The 16,727-nt window shown below is 37.8% G+C and overlaps 2 long non-coding RNA genes and 1 pseudogene across 2 annotated transcripts; 1 reads left to right on the forward strand and 2 right to left on the reverse strand.

Annotated features, from left to right (window-relative positions):
* Positions 1–270: 270 nt before the first annotated feature.
* Positions 271–603, reverse strand: LOC148855403 (uncharacterized). The gene is made up of 2 exons (XR_016112552.1): positions 484–603; positions 271–408 (listed from the first exon to the last, which is right to left on the reverse strand). It is a non-coding gene; the product is annotated as an uncharacterized LOC148855403 (long non-coding RNA).
* Positions 604–3,277: 2,674 nt separating this feature from the next.
* On the reverse strand, positions 3,278–4,322 carry LOC148855404 (F-box/kelch-repeat protein At5g43190-like; annotated as a pseudogene).
* Positions 4,323–10,157: 5,835 nt separating this feature from the next.
* Positions 10,158–11,193, forward strand: LOC148855405 (uncharacterized). The gene is made up of 2 exons (XR_016113304.1): positions 10,158–10,346; positions 10,447–11,193. It is a non-coding gene; the product is annotated as an uncharacterized LOC148855405 (long non-coding RNA).
* Positions 11,194–16,727: the final 5,534 nt, after the last annotated feature.

Raw genomic sequence — 16,727 nt, forward strand, 5'->3', positions numbered from 1 at the left:
ATAAAAATTATTTAACGAATAAATTAATAAATATTGCAATTAATATATAGGTGAGTCTCACTTAAAATTTTTTCTTTTAAGAGAAAAAATAATAAATAAATCCCACTTGAAATTTCCTCTTTAAAAAAAAATAATAGATGGATTTCACACACACTCTTCTTCTTCTTCCAATCACATGTTCACTGTCGTTTCTTGGCAAGTAGAAGACATTTAAAGCGGTGGTTCCTCTGCTCACCCTTTGCTTCTTTGGATTTTTGTACACCTATTAAATTGGATTTAGTAGACATGGGATTGCATTGCAAGCAAATCAGAGACTAGACACAGGATTGTACTCACTGAATATGATCCGATGTCGTGCTTTCAGAAGGCCAAATAAATAGAATAAAGACATCAGAGAGAGAGTCCTTCCTACAATAGCCACGAATCACGATTTTACACATTCCTTTTCAAGTAGCAAACATTTTCTATAAGAAAGATGCTCACACAAGCCATTCATTTGTGCTTTGCCTTCTTGGATTGCCTACGACATTCAATCTTCTTCCTCGCAGCTTCAAATTCTTCTTTGGTGGGCTCTGGATGTGATGCACCGCCATTATATTTTGCCATCAATGATGAGAACATGGAATCAAATTGCTCTTTCCTCTGGCTTCGTTGTTGAGAAATAACTGCGAGCAGCTCTGATTCAGACTCTTTGTTTGATTTTTTTTTTCCTTCGTTTTAGAGGATCGGCAGGTGGCTCTGTTTCATCTACTTGCTTTGCCCACTTATGGTAGGCTTTGGCTGCTTTAAGCTGTCCTGCAGCCATATCCTCGTCAAGAATATCCTTGAACTTGTGTGAATCCAGTTTAGGATCTGAACAGAGCACCGAACAGAAAAGCATGTTCTTATTGCCCTTGTACTTCTGAAAAAGATTCTTCAGATCATTCTTCTCTAAATCAGACCCTTGGTAATTTGCTTCAAACTTTTCGATTTCAACTTCTATGACCTTTTCGTACATTGTTTTGAAACAGTTGTGCAGATTTTGAGCAACTTCTCCCACAAGGTCAGCATCATCAATATAACTAAGGGTGTTAATGGACCGGTTCTGGATTGTACCGTGTGCAGTATAAAATCAATTTGGATGCATTAGACGGGCCAACAAGACATTTTGGATTGGATCTAAAATATTTATTACATTGGATTGGACTTGGTTCTCTCGTAATATTTATATTGAATTAGGTTGTGATGGAGGATGATTTGACCCAACCTATGAAATGATGACATGTGGACCTCACTCAATACGGGCAATGGCTCAATATCATAGCCTGGCAACGACTAAGTAACGAGCCTATAGAGCAGTTTGCTGAAGGGGAGCTCACTACAATACAAGCTTCGGGTTCCCTGAGCTACCCCAAAGAGGATATTCCGAGGCTACTTCAGCTCAGGAGCTAGGGAAATCAGCTCGCTCCAGCATCTAAGCAGATAAGTCATCCCAAAAGACCAACCTTAGTAAGGGTGACCCCGAATTATTCTCAAGCTCGCTACAAAGTAGCTTGTAGTGAGCAACACAGACGTTTCTCAGGAAGCTTCTACCTGACAAACTGTACCGATCAGTCTGCACCACGTCTCTTGACTAACGGTGCAGTCCCTATCCTTTCGACAGTCTGCACCCACGTCTCTCAGCAGGCAGAGAAGTATATTACAACGATCACCTGCGTATCCCTGGCAGGTAACGATTGCGGCAAGGACCTAGTGGCGGTTACACCCGATTTGATAGTAGCTCCCCTATAAAAGCATCTAAGGCAAAGGAGAAGGGCTCTCTCAGACTTTTGAATACTTCTACACTCTCGTATCCTCAACCTGAGTCTTTACTTGCTCGCGAGCTCATCTCTCAAGCACAGTGATAAAGCGTGACCTACACTCTTAGCTTCCGCACTCTCTTTTTTCACCTTCCCCAACGTTCTGACTTAAGCTTCGGAGTATTCCCACCGGGTAAATCCCTAGGAATCCTTCTTTCCATCTTCTCAGGTGTTGTCCATTGCTAACAAGGAGCCAGTCAGCAGCCAACTAGGAGGAGTGCCCGGATCGTGCCACATCAGGTTGGAAAGCTAATATATGGTCTATTGATATAAAATAAGAATATATGTGTCAATGGACTGGATTTGGGTTGAAACCAATCTAAATCAAAATGAATTTGAATAGATTGGATGGTCCAGATGTTTAATTGGATCGGTCCAAATTGGTCCAAAACATTCATTGGATTGGATTGGACTTGGTCCATTTATAATGGACTCACATTGGACTGGATCGGATTGGACCAAATCCAGTCCAATTGACACCCCTCAATACAACCAGTTTGATAATAAGGTGCCATTTTCTCTTCATCTCCAAGAATAGATATCATCTTCTATAGTGCGAGCAGAGGAACCACTGCAAACGTCCTCTGCTTGCCCAGAAATGACAATGAACATGGGTTTAGGAAGAAGAAGAAGAAGAGGGGGGAGAGAGACCCACCTATTATTTTCCTCTTAAAATAGAAAATCTCAAGTAGGACCTATTTATTATTATTTTTATCTTAAAAAGGAAATTTTAAGTGGGAGTCACCTATATATTATTTTTAATATTTATTAATTTACATATTATAAATTATAAAGACCCTCTTGTACTATGACCGTCAACAAAGACCCCCTTCTGTTAACTTTCCATTGAAATATAAATTATAAAGACCCTCTTGTACTATGACCGCTGCTACCATTGCAATATTTTTTAATCTCCATATTACCCTTCTAATAATTATTTGTACAATTAGGAAAAAATATTGTTCATCTTCTTCCCCAAATTAATACACGAACAATAGCAGCGGAAGAAAAATCTGACTTTCTTTGATGAAAAATGTAGAGCGTCTAATCTTCGGCAATTTCCGTTAACAAAGATTGACATTTCGTCTTTCCAACAGCAAACTGCGACGGCATCCAATTTCTGTTGGGTAGCAACAGAGGGACTTCGCTCATCAGATTTCAATCTTGGCCATACCATAGTGGCATCTGATTTAGAAACAACCAAGTGATGAAGAGTCCCAGGTCTTCCAAACCCATATTCGACTCCGCCGAGATTGGGGTCGGTTGGTGGATGCTATAGAAATTATGGCTTCCTAACCCAGATTCCACTCGACTGGACCAGCTTTGCAGCAACAGTGATTGCTACAAAGGAGATGTTGGTGGACCAATGGATTGGTCTAGCAGTGGTGGCCGCCCTGTGGGCATGTTTGGAACACCCCTACTTTCCATCTTTGTATTGATCAAAGGACATCATCCAAATTCTCAATTCCCATGTCAGCTCTGACAACACCAATCATAGGACATCATCCAAATCCTCAATTCCCATGTCAATTACTCCTTACCCTTTTTCTAAAAAGGAGTCACCCACGGTGGAGAATGACTTTGCCCACTTCCCCATCTCCAAATCAAAACCCACTATGGAGAATGGCTTCAAAATCATAAAATATAGGTGCCCATTATGGAATATCCCTTCCTAGTGAGAATTCTTGCTAAGAATATGGAAAAAGCCCTTGAATCGGCTCCATGAATTGGAGGTCAAGTCATAAACGAAAACAGAATTCGAAAAGGACCTAGAAGAGAGCACAACCATCTTGTATCTGTTTGACGACGAGGGGACGAGAGAGACCGATTTGAATGAGAAAGGGTGGGTTGGAAACTCGATGATTCCTGAGTATCTAGATAGGGGATTTTGAACAAAGAAGGTAGATGAATCATGGGGAGGAGTAGAGGAGGTTGTTGGAGGTGGAGAGAAGGCGGGATGGTGCGCAAGACGAGGGTAGTTTGAGGGTGCGCCACATAGGCGGCTTAAAATCAAAGTGAATGAACTTGTGGTAAATTTTAGGGTTAGAAAATAGAAGAAAAGAGAAGTGTTGATGAGCTTGGGTTTTGTCTCCAACTCCGAGCTGAGAAAAAGAGTGAACGGAGATAAAAAGACAGAGAAGAGCAAAGAAATTGAAGCGCTTACAAGTAGAACAGAGACTCAAGAAGGTTTGAGAGGGAGGAAAGTTAGTACACGTTCAAGAAGCTCTTTTGCACCCTACTCCAGATTGCAGGCTTCATCTCTAGTTGACTCATCAAAGTCTAGGTGTTCCAGATTGCAGGCTTCATCTAAGTCACCCTTAGGTGAAGAATATGGTTTAAACTCGTGTGTCTTTTTGTGAGAGCATGAGGCTATACCCACTAGTTCCCGGGACACCATTCACCAAGAGGCAGCGAGGATGACATGTTACCCGATGGAACGGTGGTGAAGATGACTTTTGACAAAATAGGGTTGGAAGGTGTTGTCGCGGGAGGAAGAAAGGGGAGGAGAGAGGGGAAGGGGAAGAAGAGAGATTGGGGGAGAGGTAAAGAGAGAAATGTGAGAATGTTTTTTGGTGCATCGCGAATTTGGGGAAGAAGATGAACAATATTTTTCTCCTAATCGTACAAATAGTTATTAGAAGGGTAATATGGAGATTAAAAAATATTATAACAGCGGAATTCAACGGAAAGTTAACAGAAGGGGGTCTTTGTCTCATGGTCATTGTTAGACCTGTTCATGGGCCGGGTAGCCCGACGGGCCGGACTGGCCCGGCCTGAAACCCAAACGGGCTTGAGCATGTGTTTTAGTCCGTGGGCTTGACCTTGGGCCTAAAAGACCGAGCTCAACTATCTTACAGGTTGGGCTTGGGATTTGTTAAAAAGGCCTGGCCCGACTATTCCTAAACTGCCTAACCCTAACCCTAAATACTTAAAATTCTTTCCATTCTCCTTTCTCACTCTCACTCTCAGAAGCGGCTCTCATTTCTCCCTCTCAACTCTCAAAACCGGGGAACCCAACTGCACCTGCGAACTCAGTCACCGGCGGCCAACACCACTAGAAGTAGTCATCTCTGTCTTCGGCGGTGATCTCTCTCTCTCTCTCTCTCTCTCTCTCTCTCTCTCTCTCCAGCCAGCACCATTTTCATCTTCTTTCTTCTAATTCTCAGTTCTCTCTCTTCTTATAACTAGGTCTTCTATCTTCTCAGTTCTCTCTCCAGCTAGCGCCACTAGAATCTAGGCGTATCATTTTCATTCTACGAACTCAGGAATCGACGACTGGTGCCACCAGATCTAGATCATCTCTCTCTCTCTCTCTCTCTCTCTCTCTCTCGAGCGATGAGTTCTCTTTCTCTCTCTCTCTCTGGCTGGCATTGTTGTCATCTTCTATCTTCTCACTTTCTCAGTTTCTATTCTCACTCTCAGACTCCCAGGAATCGGCGAACTCAGCAGGCACCATTCTCTCAATCCTCAGAGGGCACCAGCGCTCAGACTCCCAGGTTGGGCTTTGGGCTTTTTATGAGGGCCGGGCTCGGGCCCAAGTTTTAGGCCCATTGGTCGGGCTGGGCTCAGGCCTGAAAATTTTATGTTAATAAAGAGCAAAAGCCCGACCCTACCCATGAATAGGTTTAGTCATAGTACAGGGGGGTCTTTTTTTACAAAACAAAGTACAGGGGGTCTTTGTCACAGACCCCATAGTACATGGGGTCTTTGTAATTTACCCAATAATTTTTATTTTATTTAATGGGCGCCCCCTCCTTGTCCCTGCTCCGAAGTCACGATACCTTGCCCCGTACCCATCCCATCCCAGTGGTGGGGCGGGGCATCCATTCCCCATTGGGGATGGAGAATCCCCGAATTTTCTCCGCTCCAAGGCAATTACTTAAAAATTATCTATTTTTTGGATAATTTATACATAGGATATAGGAGTTTTGGGGTATTTTAGAATTGAATTATAATACTTTAGGGATAATTCAAAAATAAAATTATGGGATCCTAGGATTTTAAAAATTTAAGAAAAACTTAGAGATATTTTAAATATCAATATTAAACCTAGAGATATTTTACTAATTTATCTTCGGATTCAAGGCGGGTTCAGGGAATTATATATAAAACCTGTCCCCACCCCGTATCCAATTCAGAAAAAAATTATTTTCCCTATCCCTGCCCCGTTCGAGGCGGGGTGGGGCAAGCCCTGATTTTATGAGAGAAATTGTCATCCCTATATACACTAGTAAAAAAGGGCTATATATTGGGCCTGGGCCTGGGTCAGCTTGGGTTGAGGGCTTGAAACTTAAGCCTAGGCCGAGGCCTCGGTTATGTGTCTGCCTTGCTTTTGTTTCAGGTTCATGACTTTATTTTATTTGTTTGTAAGATGTAAAGTAGGAAGTAAGATGATGGGGTCCCCAATTTAAATAAATGAAAGAAAAATCAGACGGCGAGAAGGTTTATTTACTTGGGAAAGCAAGGTTGGAAGTAAACTCATTTGTTCTCCACTTACCACTTCATATGAGAGAATTAAGGTGGGATGATGTGGTGTAAATCTTGCATCGTTTTTTAGATGTAAAATTTGCTTTGTTAATAAATGCAAATGAGTCAAATGTGCAAATTTTGCATCAGGTAAGGGTGCAAATAATAATCATAAACAGATGGGTGCAAATGGAATGAAGACCAAAATTTATTTTCATTCAAATTTGTATTGCAAACAAATACAAGTTAAGGCTTGATTTGTTTGCAATGTACCGTGTAAAAATATGAGTGTAGATGAATTGAAAGAAAATTCCAGCTCATTTTTTTAGTGGATGTTACTTTATTTTGTTCCCGTGCTTTGAAAATGAAGCCGAGGCTTAAGAGAAGTAAATCCTATAACAAGAAAGAACCGAAATTTGCACTCTTTCGTATTTGTATTAGTGCAAGTTGCACTATAAACAAATGTAACTTTACAGCCAAAAGGGAAAAGAATGAGTTGTGGCCTAGGAATATCTTACTTATTTTATATTTTTGTACTTATTTCTATTTTAAAAATTTTATTATTTTACCATGACATCATGTGTTGACCCATTTAAACTTTTGGTTGAATTTCTAAAATAGTCTTATCTAGAAACATGGGTTTTATATTGTTAAAATATTAGATATAAATCTAATTAGTAGAATTTATTGGTGAGAAAAATACCTTAGATATAGGATTTAATAAGAAAGAATGGGAGTGGTGTTCAGTAAATCTGAAGTGTGAAGTCTGAAAAGCAGAAAAACCTTTGAAAAAGCTCTAAAAACATTAAGCAGAAAATTTGCTTTTTTGCTTTTGTAGGCATCCAAATATAGTGGAGTTGTTGACTATCTGAATAATTTGTCATTTGAAAAATGTGCATTTTACAAACTTATCCCTCAGATTGTCATTTAAATAACAATAAAGAAAATGATTAAAAATTATGATATCATAAAATAATAAAAAATAAATATTAAGAAACAACAACATTAATAAATTAAAATATAATAAATAAGATTAAAAATTAATAATAATATTAGTATTATAAAAATAATATTAATTGAACAAATGTTATAATATTTTATTAAATATTATAAAAACATATTAATTTATTTATAGAAAAAATTGGAATTCTGGAGAGAAAAAAGGTAAAGTATAAGTTTAAAATATAAATATTAAAAAAATAAAATGAAGTAAAAAAAAAAAGTGCTTGGTGGCAAGAAGAAGATAAAAATAGGGTACATGGAGAAATAAATTTTGATTCATTTTTACATGGGGTACATATAAGGAAAGTTTTTACCAAATTGTTTTACTTGAGCACACCCATCTCATCTCTTATTTAGGGCGGTGGCATGAGAGTAGTGGCAGCCGCTCTTCTCCCCCACCTCTCCCCTCTTTCTCATTTTCTATTATCCTTCTCCTCTTTAGTCATCCCCCATCTCTCTCCTATTTATTCTTTTTTTTCCCTCTTCCTTCTTTCAAAAAACTCAAAAAGAAGTTTCTTCTTCATTCTGAAAATGCAGAATAGAACGCCGTGCGCAAGAAAAAACTAGAGGGAAACCAAAAAATGTATAACAAAGTGGTCACTAGCTACAGGGGAGAAGAGAATAGTGGAGAGACCGGAAAATGAGAAGGTGGTCACTGGTCACCGAAAAACACAGAACACAGTGGTCACTTGATACAGGGGAGAAAAGATCTATAATAAGGAAATTAGAAAATGAGACGGTGGTCACCAGTCACCGGAAAGTAAAGAATAAACCGAAAAATACAGAAGACAGTGGTCACAGGGGATAAGAGAAAAGTGGGGAGACCAGTGTTGTAGCAGGAATTTGCTGATCTCCCTATTGGATAACAGCACGACGGATGGACTGAAGAGATCGGTCCACCGAACTGTAAGAAAGGAATAATCTAAGTACCCGGGGTGCTAATCTTGGGATTAGGGACTCCGGATCTTCTGCCCACGCCTATCCCCCGTAATACTATACAGGGGATGAGATGCTTTCAATATGTGATTGTGATAAATGTGGATAGAATTATCATCGGCAGGAGATCCGAACTCAATCTTGAGTTGAGTAAATCGGCTTAAGTCGTCTCAACTCCATCCACCTGCCCCGTGTGGCACTGAAGTGTAATCTAATAGTAAGACATGCCACGTGGTGCTTTAAAAATAGCAGGCTAAATCAACCCTCATCAATCAAAAAATGATGGTCACTGGTCATTGGAAAACATGGGACAAACAGAAAAACGCAAAACTCGAGAATAGTGGGGAGACCAGTCACCACCGTCTACTCTAGGCGACTTTGAGATTTTGATTTTTACACATGGGCACAGTTGGAAGTGAAGTTTCGTCCACTACCTCCGAATGCGCTCGGAGGTATCTTAATCACTGAACGGTTATGAGAGTTTTCGGCATCCAAAGGAACAGTTCAATGATGCATCCGAACGACCTGAAAAAACAATATTTTCAGCGTTCAAAAGTTTATTTAGTGCTACCAAGCAAAGAGATTTGAATGGGATGCAAAATAGCAATTCAAATTATAATTTTGTGTTAAAGAAAAAATTGGGATATTTTAGTGAAAAAAGTTTTAATTACAAGTATAGATATAGATGTCAATTGTAATTTTAATATAATATAGATATAGATATCAATTGTAGGGGTTGATTGGGGCATATGAGTGGGCAGTTTTTAGAGTGAGAGTAAGGGATATATATGTCTTTTTTTATGTCCATTGTATGTTGCTTAGATAAGAGATAAAAATATCTATAATTCACTTCTTTATATATTCTCTATTGGGGGATATATAGATTTCTATAGTTCACTTCTTTTGTCATTCCGGATATCCTTCAAACATTTTATAGCTCCATTATAAATAAATAAATGAATGAATAAAATGCTTATAGTTCTAGAAACTAAGAATTTGTTTTTGCTAATTCTTGTAAAGTGGTGATCCTCCGTAGACTACAAGAGCCCTCCTCTATGATAGCTTCTGCAATGTGTGCAATGAAGTAAACTTAGTATTTCTATTTTAGTTTTTTTATGCTTTTAGGGGAAAAGCTTGGACCTTGAGGTAGAGAGTTGAGATCTGTTGAGACCAGAGGACCTGAAAAAAGAGTTGTACCAGGACTGCTGCAAAGCTGGCAAGAAAGAAGCAAAATAATAGAACTAAGGGAAAGAAGGGTACATAATTAATATGATAGATGAATAGTCACCTGGCAATGCTTAGATCCATTGTTGCTACCAACTCCTCTAGAAAGATATGGTGGTTCTGTCATTCTTACAGGGAAAGAAAGTCATTCTGGTTACTGATTTGGCTGAGGATTTGGCCGGTTAAGATTCCCTCGTCTGAGAAATCATGGATTTGGGCAGCATTCCTTCCTGAATTCATATTCCCCCTTTCGGTGATCTTTCTTCCTGGCAGCTTCCTTGATAAAACAAAAATGGAAACTTCGTGGTTCTCAACTTCTCACCTTGACTAGCATATATGTAACTTAGTTGCTGTTCCAAAAGTTCCATTCCATCCCATCCCATCCCTCCCCACCATTTCTGTGGAGTGGTGCCCACCCTTTAATCCAATGTTTTGTGATTTGATCTCATCTTCTTGTCAATTTCATGGAGCAACATCAGAAATTTTGCCCAAGACTAGAGACAAAGTGAGCTGTAGGGTGTTCACTCAATCGAAGGGTTCCTTTTTGCCATTTGATAGGTATTCGTGACAATCATGCCAATAAAGGGTGGGGTATGGATGTCTAGATTCCAATACAATGGTGGAAATAAATACTACTCCCTCATATGATCTACCTATCATTAAATAAGGACTATATTAACAAAAATTATTAGTATTATTATTTATTTTGAATTTATATCAGGATATTTCAGAAGTTGGCGGGTTATCGATGATCAAGAGCATGTATGGGAGGGGTTGAATGAAAGCGCGTCTCTGTTGGATGAAGATCTAGTTTCAGAATTCACAGCAGAGATCAGAAATTGGGTTTTGTGGTTTCTTTTGGAGAGAAGAGGAATCTTAGTAGTTTTCGGTTTCCTATTTCTTCAGTTTCGACTTTCGTCCCTCCTCATTTTCCGAAGGTTCAAACGTTCACTGATACATGTTTGTTTTTTGTTACCAGGCAGTTGGCAAATCATGGCACCAAACGGAACCAGTGCTACGAACTTGACCCAACAGAAGATCAGAACCAACAGTACAGCTGCTACCGTCTCTACCGGTTGCTGCTGTGGCATCCTGAGGGGTGGCGCAGAGTCAGAAGCACCTCGTTTGGTTCCCAAAAGAGGAGAAATTCTCAAGGGTATCCTCAGAAAAGCGTTATCAGTTCTCTGTTTCTCTATGGAGAAATACCCATCTCGATTGCCGAGAGTTTCTCCTTCTCCTCTCCTTTGATAAAAAAAAAAAAAATCTATCGAGTTTCAATCGGAACCCATCTGGGAACTTTTTCGCTTGTATTTGATCTTCCATATTGCCTCTCCAGACTTTTCCCACATCCCTACCCATCTGGGAACCTTTTTCCTAATTTTCAGTAATGAGTAGGTTTTAGATTGTTTTTAATGGGTCTTCGTGGTTTTAATTAAAATGCAATGGACACATCTCTGTAATTCCTCTCTTTCTCTTCGGTTTCAGAATTCAGACTGCTTTTAATGGATCTCTCTGTATCCCATATCCCTTTGTTCTTTCTTGTTTTAATTTGGAGTTCGTGTTCTGGTCTGGATCTCTATAAATCTCAAGTCCCAACTCTCTCTCTCTCTCTCTCTCTCTCTCTCTCTCTCTCTCTCTCTCTATGTAGCTCGAGTGGATACTGGATAGTTCTGTATTTTCCCTCCTGTATTTGCATGGTTTTGATATACGTCTTATTTCATAGGAATTTGCAGAGTTGCAGGTGGATTCTCCAATAACATATTCAGTGGGAGTTCACTTCTAAGTCCATATTAACCTTTCAATTGTTGATTGATTCATGGGTGCATGATCAACTATCCAAACGGTTCAAAAGGCCACAAACTCCCAAAAGATTCAGTATTCATCAGAAAAAAATCTAAGGAGTCATTTTTAATTGTATAAAACAAACGGTTCAAAAGGCCACAAACTCCCAAAAGATTCAGTATTCATCAGAAAAACATCCAAGGAGTCATTTTTAATTGTATAAAATTGCAGTGAAATTCAGAAGTCTACAGTGTGGTGCAACATATATTTTCGAAAAATTAGTTAATCGCCGAAGATTTCTTTCAACTACTTTTGGGATATTGCAGTTTTGCCACGAAATCGATCAAAAGTACAACCCTGAAAATAGAAGCATATAATTTAACGCATTTTATTCAGGGACGTTGGAGTCCTGTTTTGCTTCCCCAGGAAACAAATACAGTAGAAACTAAATATCTTCTTTGACAACTCTTACATGGGATTTTGTTACGTCTCCTTTAAACTACGTACTACGGAATCGAAGCTATTAATAATTCAGGGAGATGTTCCCGATGTGTGGCTGTAGTGAGTTTAGTGAAATGTGGGTAGAGGTAGAAAGCGTCTTTATTGATGGCAGATACGGTCCATACGGACGCTGCAACTGGAGCATAATCCTTATTTCATTCAGGTTGGTCTTGGCCCCAGAAACCAGGCTGGTCAAGGTTTTACCTCTTAGAAAATGAATTAAACTTCTTAATTTGTTAAGATGAAAACCATTAAAATCATTTATTGATCTTAAGAGAAGAATATAACAGGAAACTTAGGATACCTTGACCCATATGCATTTTGGAAGTTAAAATCAAATTCACGTTTACCTACTACCTACTAAGCTAATCTAGACCTTAGTGCCCCGTTTTGTTGCTGATAGAAAGGATACAACTAGGGTAGGTCAGACTCAGACCACACTCAGCCCAAAGTTCAGCGGGCTACTGCTGGGTTTAGGCATTGTTTTAGAACTAAATATGAACTTTGGCAAGATTCAGATATAATTCAACCTTGAGAGCAGTCAAGCCCAAACTTCAATCGACACTAGGTATAAATGGGAGTAGGGGTGCAAATCGGGGAGCTGATATGAAGAATTTATACATCACCAGGCCCAGGCCCAGGCCCAAGCCCACGATTCAGGACCATTTAAATTCTAAGAAATTCGCACACTTAGATGGGAGAGCATGTGCATTGCTAGTTTGCCCAAAACGTTTGTAAGAACATCCAAGTCAAGTGGCCTCCCTATAACTTGTCACTTGTTTTAAGTGGGAGCGATGATTTCAGTTCATCGTCAAATGGGTGCAAACGTGGTTATTATGTGACCAACAATCATTTGGAAATATTTGAAGATGAGAGTGAAGAATTAAAATAATGAAAGTGACAAGGGAAATTAAGGAGTAAGAGTTGAAATAATTAGATGTAAGATTCCCCATATAGATATATATTTTTGAGGTAAAGGTGTTAATGGATCAGTTTTGGATTGGACGGACCAACAAAGTATAATGGATTGAATCAATCCGGTCCAAAATATTTATTAGATTGGATTGGACTTGGTCCGTCCGTAACAAATATATATTGGATTGGGTTGGATTAAGCCAATATCTGGTCTATTGATATAAGATAAGAATATATATGTCAGTGGACCGGGTTTGGGTTGAAACCAATCTAAATCAAAATGAATTTGAACAGATTGGATGATCCAAACATTGAATTGGATTGGTCCAAATTGGTCCAAAACATTTATTGGATTGGATTGGGCCTGATCCATTTATAATGGACTCACATCGGACTAGATCGGATTGGACCAAATCTAATCCAATTGACACCCCTACTTTCAGGCTACATCCCCCTATCATTCAGATACGTGGTTTTTTCAAATTTAGACACATGGCATTTTTCTGAAAAGTTGTTGTTAAAGCCCACATCCCACTACCACCATTCAGAGAAGTGGCCTTCTCATTTTTTAGAAAGTTAAACACGTGACAATTTTTGAGAAATTCCTACTAAAGCCTACAACCCATTACCAAGCTATAATTCCCCACCATTCAAACACATGACATTCTCATTTTTTTTTTTTTGAAAAGCTAGACACATGGCATTTTCTAAGAAGTTGATGCTAAAGTCCACAACCCACTACCAACATTTTCAATCCATTCCTAAAAAATGCAAAAAATACAAACCACTTCTGTCTACATTTTATCAATCTCATTTAATCATTTTTTTATATAAAATCTCATTTAATCATCAACCCTCTACTTATCATAACAAAAGAAAACTATCTATATTCTAATAATTATTAAAAAACTATTTTTTGAAATAAATATTTTTTAAAATTTTAATAATTATTTAAAATATTAATAAATATAAATTTAACGGTATTGATTACATAATGAAAATTTAAGAGAGAATGACGGTTCAGCCCAGGGTCAGAATTTTTTAGACCCAAAGTATAGTTGGACTGGGTGCCAACTCAGAATTGATGCCAATTCACAGGCAGGCATTGATGTACATAGAGTGGGGCTATTGATATTTTGAATGTTTATAGCTCTGTAGTGGAATTCAGAAATCTGCACTAGTTTAAATATGGTAGTAATATAATAATGCTAAAACTGAATTTACCTCAAGGGACCCTTGAGTGTATATTATGTTGAATGTGGTTTTTATATAAGAACTATTATCATAGCATAAAAATGTTAAAATAAATTGTAAAACTCATCCATTCAAAAGTAGAATGCCTGCAAAATTGATGGAGTTTCGTTATTGTAATGAAAAACATGATAAAATGTGAAATACCAAACTAAAGTTTCAACTAGGATGGTGATATTGTTCGAGATGAGGTGGACGAGTAATAGAAAATTTTGTTGTTAAATGAAAGCTCCATTTTGGTGCATTTTTCTGCGCAGTTTGTTGGTTATTTAGGCACTCCATGGTTTTGCCTTTTCCCATTTGATTGGAGAAAGACTTATTCTTCAAAAGACTGTCAAAAAAAAAACACGAAAAGCAAGATTAAAACTTATTTTAGGAATATAGAAATGAAACTTCTTGCCTTTTTCATGTCTTCATTGGAGAAAATATGCCTCCAACCAAACGGTTTGTGGGCTGCCATTATGTAAAAGCTTGGAAATGTTGGTTTTTACCTCAATGTCATGGCAAGTTTTTTTTTTTTGGCATTTGTCATGTGTTCCGGCATGCACCAATGTTAGACTTAGGGTGTATGGGAGCGTGCCCTGTCACCGTTCCTTGGCCCATCTGAACTTTTGATAAGTGGTGGTTTTCGGCTAGACCAAGTGTCAGTGTGTCACCTTGCCCGTCTTTCATGTGGCAATTCGACTCATGCCCAATTTCCAATTGCATTAGATAGGATTACATTATCTCCTGCCCACATTTACCCACGTAACATCGCAGTCACACATGAAGAATATTTCATCCTCCTGTATAGTATTATGCAGAGGAAGATGTTCCCAATTCACGGGATAATGTATTGTGAATAGACATGGGCAGAAAATCTGGAGTCGTTACATTCTTCTAATTTTAGAGTTTGATTGAGCTATGGAGGTACACGTAATATACATAGGATGATAGAAATTAATAAAAAAAAAAGACCAGGAAAGGGAAAAATCAACTAAGCTAGATCAAAACCTTTAAATCCAAGAAAATATGTGATCTAGAGATGCTATTTGAATGAGCTCATCTTAAAATCCCATCTAATACTTTGGTTCATTTGGTTATTGTACATTTACCGTTGCCCAAAATCTAACTATAGAATAAAAAAACAAATTCCCCAACATCAAAATGGAAGAAAACACTTATCGTTGGCTGAGACCCCAGTTTGTTTCTCGTTCCCTAATTTCCTCATTTAAAGCTTATTTTTATCTAGTTATTTATTTGTACTTAATTATTTTGTGCATGATAGTGGTAGGGGTGAACAAACGGTTTATTTGGTTATAAACTGTATTCAATAAATCAGAATTTTAAATTAAAAATCAAAACCAAAACCAAAATAATAGAAACCAAAATTTCTGGTTCGGTTTTCAGTTATTTTGGTTAAAACCAAATTTCATCCATATATATATATATATATATATTATACATATTATATATATTATATGTTAATTTATATATTATATAGATAACAAAGTTCAATTAATTTGGTTCTTTTTGTTAACTGAATTTTCTAACTTGAAAAACAAAGCCAAAACCAAAATAACTAAAAGCCACCAAACTAAAATAAGCAAAATTGAAATTATATTGTTGGTTTGGTTTTTGGGTTTGACAGGAATGTTGCGATTGATGATGATTGTCTCCTATGCTTTTAGGTTCTTGTGCTTTAGGGTGTGGTATTTCTAGGGAGAAGGGAGAAGGGAGAGGTAGATGGAGGATTGGTTTTTGGAACAAAGGAATGGTGGGACAGAACAAAGAGATAGAGAGCAAAGCCTCTATTACATAGATAAATAATAGTGGTGTTAGGAGAAGGGGGAAGCGAGCAGGGTCTTTCTAGGAGAGAGGTGGATAGAGAAAACTAGAGAGACAAGGGAGAGGAAGAGAGTCCGAGACATGGATGGAAAGAGACAGCCTTAAGGTTAGAGAGAGAGAGAGAGAGTTTGAAGGATTAGCTGAATGCCATGGCTATTCAATGGGATGATAAGATACATGGGACTCACATTTTTCACAATGGGGCCTATAAATTTTTTATTGGTGTGGAACATTATCAATGGGGAAAATCTATGTAGAAGTCAGTGTGGGCAATTGCCCCCATTGAAATTTAAAAAAATGTTTTATATAATTATGAGAATTATGAAGAAATTTAATTTTTTTATAATTTCCCCCACTCAAATAAAATAATAGGGGGTTAAAATAAAATTTGGCTTCTTAAATATCTGGGGCCATTTTTTTAGAGCTGAATAGGTAAGAAATAAAGATAAAAATATATGCAAGAATGACATCTATATCTCTCTATATTCCATATTGACCAAGTTATGAGGTATGGAATTCATGGTTTTAACTTTCACATTTTTTCTCTCATTTTATTTTATTTTTTTCTTTTTCATTTCACATCCATCCACAACTCAATCTCATCTATCTACTTTGTCTCCTCAAACCTAGAGATGACAATTTTCCTCATCCCTATTGGCCATCCATCCTACCCATTGGATACCCTGCCCCCATTGATCAAAGGTTAGATCCACAACTGTCGATGGTTTCACGGTTTGCTGAACAGGCATCAAGTTTAGCTAATCTGAATTAGGCAAAATGGATAATTAATTTTAGAATAGATCTACAGAAAGAAACCATTGATATAACATCTAAGTAAGGGTTTGTATAAAATGGATATAGCGATGGATCGATAATCCGTCGGTATATAACCACTAATACTTGTAGCCAAGGTTCAAAGTATCGATACAATACAAGTATCAATTGTATCGTATCAGTACTTAGAAACGGCTGATGCATACTTTT

Source organism: Nelumbo lutea, chromosome 4 (genome assembly GCF_056320005.1).
Source record: "Nelumbo lutea isolate HS-2025 chromosome 4, American lotus-T2T, whole genome shotgun sequence".
Lineage (NCBI taxonomy): Eukaryota > Viridiplantae > Streptophyta > Magnoliopsida > Proteales > Nelumbonaceae > Nelumbo > Nelumbo lutea.